This window comes from Delphinus delphis, chromosome 2 (genome assembly GCF_949987515.2).
Source record: "Delphinus delphis chromosome 2, mDelDel1.2, whole genome shotgun sequence".
Lineage (NCBI taxonomy): Eukaryota > Metazoa > Chordata > Mammalia > Artiodactyla > Delphinidae > Delphinus > Delphinus delphis.
In genome coordinates this window covers 109,170,299-109,178,822 of record NC_082684.1, presented here as the reverse complement: position 1 = coordinate 109,178,822, position 8,524 = coordinate 109,170,299, and positions in this window count along the sequence as shown.

The window sequence follows — 8,524 nt, the reverse complement described above, 5'->3', positions numbered from 1 at the left end:
TTCTGGGAAGTACTCCTTGGTGTGAGTTCTCCCAGAGTCCGCTATTAGCCCCACCAAAGAGCCAAGGTAGGCTCGAGTGTCAGGTTGCCTCAGGCCAAGCATCCAACAGGGAGGAAACCCAGCCCCACCCATCAGCAGACAAGCAAATTAAAGTTTTTACTGAGCTCTACCCACAAGAGCAACACCCAGCTCTACCTACTACCAGTCCCTCCCATCAAGAAACTTGCACAAGCCTCTCAGATGGCCTCATCCACCAGAGGGCAGACAGCAGAATCAAGAAGAACTACAATCCTGCAGCCTGTGGAACAAAAACTACATTAACAGAAAGACAGACAAGATGAAAAGGCAGAGGGCTATGTACCAGATGAAGAAACAAGATAAAATCCCAGAAAAACAATTAAACGAAGTGGATATAGGAAACCTTCCAGGAAAAGAAATCAGAATAATGATAGTGAAGATGATCCAGGACCTCAGAAAAACAATGCAGGCAAAGATCTAGAAGATGCAAGAAATGTTTGACAAAGACCTAGAAGAATTAAAGAACAAACAAACAGAGATGAACAATACAATAACTGAAATGAAAAATACAGTAGAAGGAATCAATAGCAGAAAAACTGAGGCAGAAGAACAGATAAGTGACCTGGAAGAAAGAATGGTGGAATTCACTGTCACGGAAGAGAATAAAGTAAAAAGGATGAAAAGAAATGAAGACAGCCTGAGAGACCTCTAGGATAACATTAAACGCAACAACATTCGCATTATAGGGGTCCCAGAAGGAGAAGAGAAAGAGAAAAGGACCCGAGAAAATATTTGAAGAGATTATAGTCGAAAATTTCCCTAACATGGGAAAGGCAATAGCCACCCAAGTCCAAGAAGCGCAGAGAGTCCCAGGCAGGATAAACTGAAAGAGAAACACGATGAGACACATAGTAATCAAATTGACAAAAATTAAAGACAAAGGAATTTATTACAAGAAACAAGGGGAAAATAACATAAGGGAACTCCCATAAGGTTAACAGCTGATTTCTCAGTAGAAACTATACAGGCCAGGAGGGAGTGGCATGATATATTTAAAATGATGAAAGGGAACAAACTACAACCAAGATTAGTCTACCTGGCAAGGATCCTATTCAAATTCGACAGAGAAATCAAAAGCTTTACAGACAAGCAAAAGCTAAGAGAATTCAGTACCACCAAACTAGCTCTACAACAAATGCTAAAGGAACTTCTCTAAGTGGGAAACACAGAGAAGAAAAGAACCTACAAAAACAAACCCATAAAAATGAAGAAAATGGTCAAAGGAACATACCTATCGATAATTACCCTAAACGTGAATGGATTAAATGCTCCAACCAAAAGATACAGGCTCACTGAATGGATACAAAAACAAGACCTGTATATATGCTGTCTACAAGAGACCCACTTCAGACCTAGGGACACATACAGGCTGAAAGTGAGGGGATAGAAAATGATATTCCATGCAAATGGAATTCAAAAGAAAGCTGGAGTAGCAAAACTCATATCAGACAAGATAGACTTTAATATAAAGACTATTACAAGAGACAAAGGACACTACATAATGATCAACGAATCAATCCAAAAAGAAGATATAACAATTGTAAATATTTATGCACCCAACATAGGAGCACCTCAATATATAAGGCAACTGCTAACAGCCATAAAAGGGAAAATAGACACTAACACAATCATACTAGGGGACTTTAATACCCCACTTTCACCATTGGACAGATCATCCAAAATGAAAATGAATAAGGAAACACAATGTTTAAATGACACATTAAACAAGTTGGACTTAACTGATATTCATAGGACATTCCATCCAAAAAACAGCAAATTACACTTTCTTCTCAAGTGCACATAGAACATTCTCCAGGATAGATCACATCCTGGATCACAAACCAAGCCTCAGTAAATTTATGAAAATTGAAATCATATCAAGCATCTTTTCTGACCACAATGTTATGAGAATAGAAATCAATTACAGGGAAAAAGCCTAAAAAACACAAACACATGCACGCTAAACAATATGTTATTAAATAACCAAGAGATCACTGAAGAAATCAAATAGAAAATCAAAAAATAACTAGAGACAAATTACAATGAAAACATGATGATCCAAAACCCAAAGTTTATAGCAATAGAAGCCTACCTCAAGAAACAGGAAAAATCTCAAACAATCTAACCTTACACATAAAGGAACTAGAGAAAGAAAAACATACAAAACCCAAAGTTAGTAGAAGGAAAGAAGTCATAAGTTTCAGAGCAGAAATAAATTAAATTGAAACAAAGAAAACAGTAGCAAAGATCAATAAGACTTAAAGTTGGTTCTTTGAGAAGATAGGCAAAGTTGATAAACCATTAGCCAGACTCATCAAGAAAAAGAGGGAGAGGACTCAAATCATTAAAATTAGAAAGGAAAAATGAGAAGTTACAACAGACACCGCAGATATACAAAGCATCCTAAGACAGTACTGCAAGCAACTCTACGCCAATAAAATGGACAACCAGGAAGAAATGGACAAATTCTTAGAAAGGTTTAATCTTCCAAGACTGAACCAGGAAGAAATAGAAAATATGAACAGACCAAACACAAGTAATGAAATTCAAACTGTGATTAAAAATCTTCCAACAAACAAAAGTCCAGGACCAGATGGCTTCACAGGTGAATTCTATCAAATATTTAGAGAAGAGCTAACACCCATCCTTCTCAAACTGTTCCAAAAAATTGCAGAGGAAGGAACACTCCCAAACTCATTCTATGAGGCCACCATCACCCTGATACCAAAACCAGACAATAATACTACAAGAAAAGAAAATTACGGAACAATATCACTGATGAATATAGATGCAAAATTCCTCAACAAAACACTAGCAAACAGAATCCAACAACACATTAAAAGAATCATACACCAAGATTAGGTGGGATTTATCCCAGGGATGCAAGGATTCTCCAATATACACAAATCAATCAATGTGATACACCATATTAACACGTTGAAGAATAAAAACCCCATGATCATCTCAATAGATGCAGAAAAAGCTTTTGAAAAAATTCAACACTGATTTATGATAAAAACTCTCCAGAAATGGGGCATAGAGGGAACCTGCCTCAACATAATAAAGGCCGTATACAACAAACCCACAGCAAAATCATTTTCAATGGTGAAAAACTGAAAGCATTTCCTCTAAGATCAGGAACAAGACAAGGATGTCCACTCTCGCCACTATTATTCAACATAGATTCAGAAATCCTAGCCACAGCAGTCAGAAGAAGAAGAAATAAAAGGAATACAAATTGAATAGAAAAAGTAAAACTGTCACTTTTTGCAGATGACATGATACTACTATACATAGAGAATCTTAAAAATGCCACCAGAAAACTACTAGAGCTAATCAATGAATTTGGTAAAGTTGCAGGATACAAAATTAACACACAGAATTCTCTTGCATTCCTATACACTAATGACGAAAAGTCTGAAAGAGAAATTAAGGAAACACTCCCATTTACCGTTGCAACTAAAACAATAAAATACCTAGGAATAAACTACCTAGGGAGACAAAAGACCTGTATACAGAAAACTATAAGACACTGATGAAAGAAATTAAAGACGATACAAACAGATGGAGAGATATACCATGTTCTTGGATTGGAAGAATCAATATTTTGAAAATGACTGTACTACCCAAAGCAACCTACAGATTCAATACAATCCCTATCAAATTCCCAATGGCATTTTTTACAGAACTAGAAAAAGAAATCTTAAAATTTGTATGGAGACACAAAAGACCCCGAATAGCCAAAGCAATTTTGAGGGAAAAAAACGGATCTGGAGGAATCAGACTCCCTGACTTCAGACTATACTACAAAGCTACAGTAATCAAGACAATATGGTACTGACACAAAAACAGAAATATAGATCAATGGAACAGGATAGAAAGCCCGGAGATAAATCCACATACCTATGGTCAACTAACTTATGACAAAGGAGGCAAGGATATACAGTGGAGAAAAGAAAGTCTCTTCAATAGGTGGTGCTGGGAAAACTGGACAACTACCTGTAAATGAGTGAAATTAGAAAACTCCCTAACACCAAACACAAAAATAAACTCAAAATGGATTAAAGACCTAAATGTAAGACTGGACACTATCAAACTCTTAGAGGAAAATATAGGAAGAACACTCTTTGATATAAATCACAGCAAGATCGTTTTTGATCCAACTCCTAAAGTAATGGAAATAAAAACAAAAGTAAACACATGGGACCTAATGAAACTTAAAAGCTTTTGCAAAGCAAAGGAAACTACAAACAAGATGAAAAGACAACCCTCAGAATGGGAGAAAGTATTTGCAAACGAATCAATGAACAAAGGATTAATCTCCAAAATATATAAACAGCTCATGCTGCTCAATTAAAAAAAAAAACCCAATAAAAACATGGGCAGAAGACCTAAATAGACATTTCTCCAAAGAATACATACAGATGGCCAAGAAGCACATGAAAAGCTGCTCAACATCACTAGTTATTAGAGAAATGCAAATCAAAACTACAGTGAGATATCATCTCACACCAGTTAGAATGGGCATCATCAGAAAATCTACAAACAACAAATGCTGGAGAGGGTGTGGAGAAAAGGGAACCCTCTGGCACTGTTGATGGGAATGTAAATTGATACAGCGACTATGGAGAACAGTATGGAGGTTCCTTAAAAAACTAAAAATAGAATTACCATATGACCCAGCAATGCCACTACTGGGCATATACCCAGAGAAAACCATAATTCAAAAAGACACATGCATCCCAATGTTCACTGCTTCACTATTTACAACAGCCAGGTCATAGAAGCAACCTAAATGCCCATCGACAGACGAATGGATAAAGAGGATGTTGTACATATATACAATGGAATATTACTCAGCCATAAAAAGGAATGAAATTGGGTCATTTCTTGAGACGTGCATGGATCTAGAGACTGTCATACGGAGTGAAGTAAGTCAGAAAGAGAAAAACAAATATTGTATATTAATGCATAAATGTGGAAACTAGAAAAATGGTACAGATGAACCAGTTTGCAGGGCAGAAGTAGAGACACAGATGTGGAGAACAAATAGGGACACCAAGGGGGGAAAGTGACGGGTGCAGGTGCTGGTGTGATGAATTTGGAGATTGGGATTCACATATATACACTAATATGTATACATTGATAGCTAATAAGAACCTGCTTATAAAAAATAAATTTAAAAAATTCAAGAGAAAAATAAAATAAGACACTTAGGTTGGGCTTGAAAATAAATAAATAAAAGCAGTTAACACACGTGCATACGTGCGTGCGCACATACACACACACACAGCGACAGGAAGATTTCCGAGGTATAAAGGATGCAAATGAAAGAGCTCCTGCTGTTCAAAGTGGGTACAATTTTAGCAAGAAAACAAATGAAGTAGTATCAGATTACAACACAAAATATAAAATGAGTCTGTATTGTTATAAACAAGTAGTTGAATGAATAAATGAATAAATAAATACATACATACATAAATAGATAAATAAATAAATGGAAGAGAATAGCCAAATATTGCATGTAGAAGAATTCCAAATAATTTATGTAGACACTCCACTTCAAGGAGATGGAATATAAGTGTTCTCTAACTTTTTAAGTGTGCTATGCACATGGTAATTTCTATCTACAATGTACAGTATGGAAAGGGGTAAAATAGCGTAATGGAGAAACCTAACATATACTCCCTTAGCCAGTTCATCAAGGTTAACATCAACAGAGATAAGTCATGAGACAGTATGTGGACTCAATATGACAGGACAAACATGTTGTTTTACCTCTGTGTCTTTCCCCGAAACACATAATTCGACCCTTAAAAACGTCAGACAAATTGCAAAAGAGGTTTATTCTACAAAATATCTGACCATTAATCCTCAAAATTTTCAAGGTTGTCAAAAAAAAGAAATGTCTGAGAAACCATCACAGTCAAGAGTGGCCTAAGGACAAATGATGACATTTCTTTTGGTGTCCTGGATGGACACAAATAGGGCATTAGATAAAAACTAGTGCGAGTAAATATGAAGTTTAATTTCTAAAAAGAAAATCACTTTCAACCAACAGTTATGCATTATGTCTTCTATTCATGTTTATTTATTTGTATCATCAGCTGTGAATTAACCTCAGCCACACGCTTCTGCTGTCTTGGAGTACTAGAAAGGAGATAGTCTGTTCTTACTTTCAAGGGCCTTTCCCTAACACTAGTTGCCATGCAGGAAAACCAAGTCCTCTCAACCTGCCAGTTGGAATGTATCAGTATAACTAGATCTGATGCCCCCATGGAAACCAGAGCTTGCTCCAACCCGTTGACTGGCTTCTATAGCTGTCATGGTGAAAACAAGCTTGTTCCTGACAGATAGATAGGAATTTGAACTGGGCTTGAACTTGGCTGTAAGCTGGTGTATCTCTTATGGAAAGCAGTAGTTGTTTTTCAGAAATTTTAATTTATGAATTTAAACTAGTTCTCCATCCTGTGTCTGAAGCCTCACCTCTACATTATGCAGGGTAATTTCCACAGTGCAATTAATCTCTTTTCCAGGCAGCATTTGTAAGCAAACAATTAATTCTGTGACAGCATGTTGTTTGGAATATTAATAAACACCTTAAAGGTTTAAGTTATATTATCTTACTTAGGAAATTAAAATCAAATCATTCACTCAACACATATTTATTGAGCATATACTATATTCAAAGCACTCCACTAAGCATTGGAATCTTTCAAAGCTAAAGCTCCCTGCCTTTCTAGTGTTTCCCATCTAGTTGCAGAGATAAAAGAACTGACATGTTTCTAATTCAGGACAGTATATGGTGGTTACTCTGAGAGCATTATAAACTTCCTAAGTAGACCACAACTTTGTGGGCTGGGATTATCAGGAAAGACTTCTTTTAAGACCTCTAGGATGCTGTTAGCTAGAACTGGTAGAAGAGGGCACTCCAGGAAGAATGAATGGAAAAGGCAGGCGGCAAAACAGGGCAAGCATATCAGAGGATGAAAACTGGAGCTATCTGCTCTGAGTAATGTTATGGAGGGTGTGAGGAGGGAAGGACCTATGACATAGATTGGGTCCTTTGTGTGCAAAGCAAAAAGAGTTGAAACTTTATTTGGTAGGCAATGTGGAGCCATTGGACAGAGCCACTTCAGATCATAAAAGTGCCATAATCAGAGTGATAGTTAAGAAAAATTAGTCTGGCAGCATGCAGAGGACAGATGGAAAGAGAATTTAGTGGTAGCACACCTAGAGTGTAAAGTGAGAGCCTGAATGAAAGCAGACCCTGGGCTGTGGAATTAGAAAGGAGGGAACTAGTATGAGAGACAGGAGGTAATTAAAAATGATGTTTCAAGCCTGAGTGAAGAAAATTTGGATTGCAGAGGAAAAGAGAACAGGAGTAGAGTTTCTGCAAGAAGGTCCTGAGACTGACACCATGATGGTCATCCTTCCCAGTTAATTCTTTCCAATTAACTTCCAATGGAGGAGCATTAGTTGAATTGCACAATATTCAATATTCTCTACATATTTTTTTCTGTTTCCACATTGGCAATCAGTGATCATGACCAACTGTGGCTTATCTTATTGAACATATCCATTGCCACTAATGTAACTCATTTGCCGGAACCCAGGAGCTAGCACTGGTTCCTCCAACTACTTGTTAGTAAATGGGATGTCCAAGAGATACTCCTCTGATTCCACTGTGGATCCGAACTCCACAATACCAAGTCCTTGAAGACAGGGAGCGTCCCTTGATTTTTGCCCTACAGATGCTTAGAGGGAATGCAATGAGATGAAAAGTGAGAAGTGATTTGCTTTTCTGATTCCAACGAACTAGCCAGTGTTTTTGTAGGAAGATGCTCCTCATACAGTCCTCCACCACAACTCCCCATGGGGAACTAATAGCGGCGGGCGATGAGAAGATATCCCCAGGGACCAGGAGGTGTAAACAAAGAGGCCTACAGGAAGCCCAGACACTTCTTTAAAGTTTTTCTGTATTAACCTATATTTTTTTTATGTCTAGAATTATGATGGACTTTTGTCTTCTGTCCAGTTTCATATCTGTGTTTACTTTGATATAAAAGTGATATATTCTTTCTCATTATTGGAGTAAAATTTGTGCACTGGAAGATGTGCCATGCTAATCCAATGGCATTGAGTACTCTCTGCAGAGCCCTGTGCCACCCAGGGCTATCATTATAGCCCTCTATAATAAGTATAAGGAGGATAATTATTTTTTTCAGAAGCATGCAGCATGGGAAGAAGGTAGTTCTCACATCTACCAAGCTTGTCCTAAGGACAAGTGGGAATTCAAAAGCCAGCTGGACCTATAATTGCTGAACCTCTAAAAGGAAGTGAGGCATGCAGACCCTCCAACATGGTCAGCTTTTCTACCCATTCTGGCAGACAGAAATACCATCCAAAGGCCTTTGGAGATTGAACAGTCAATCTTGAAATAATC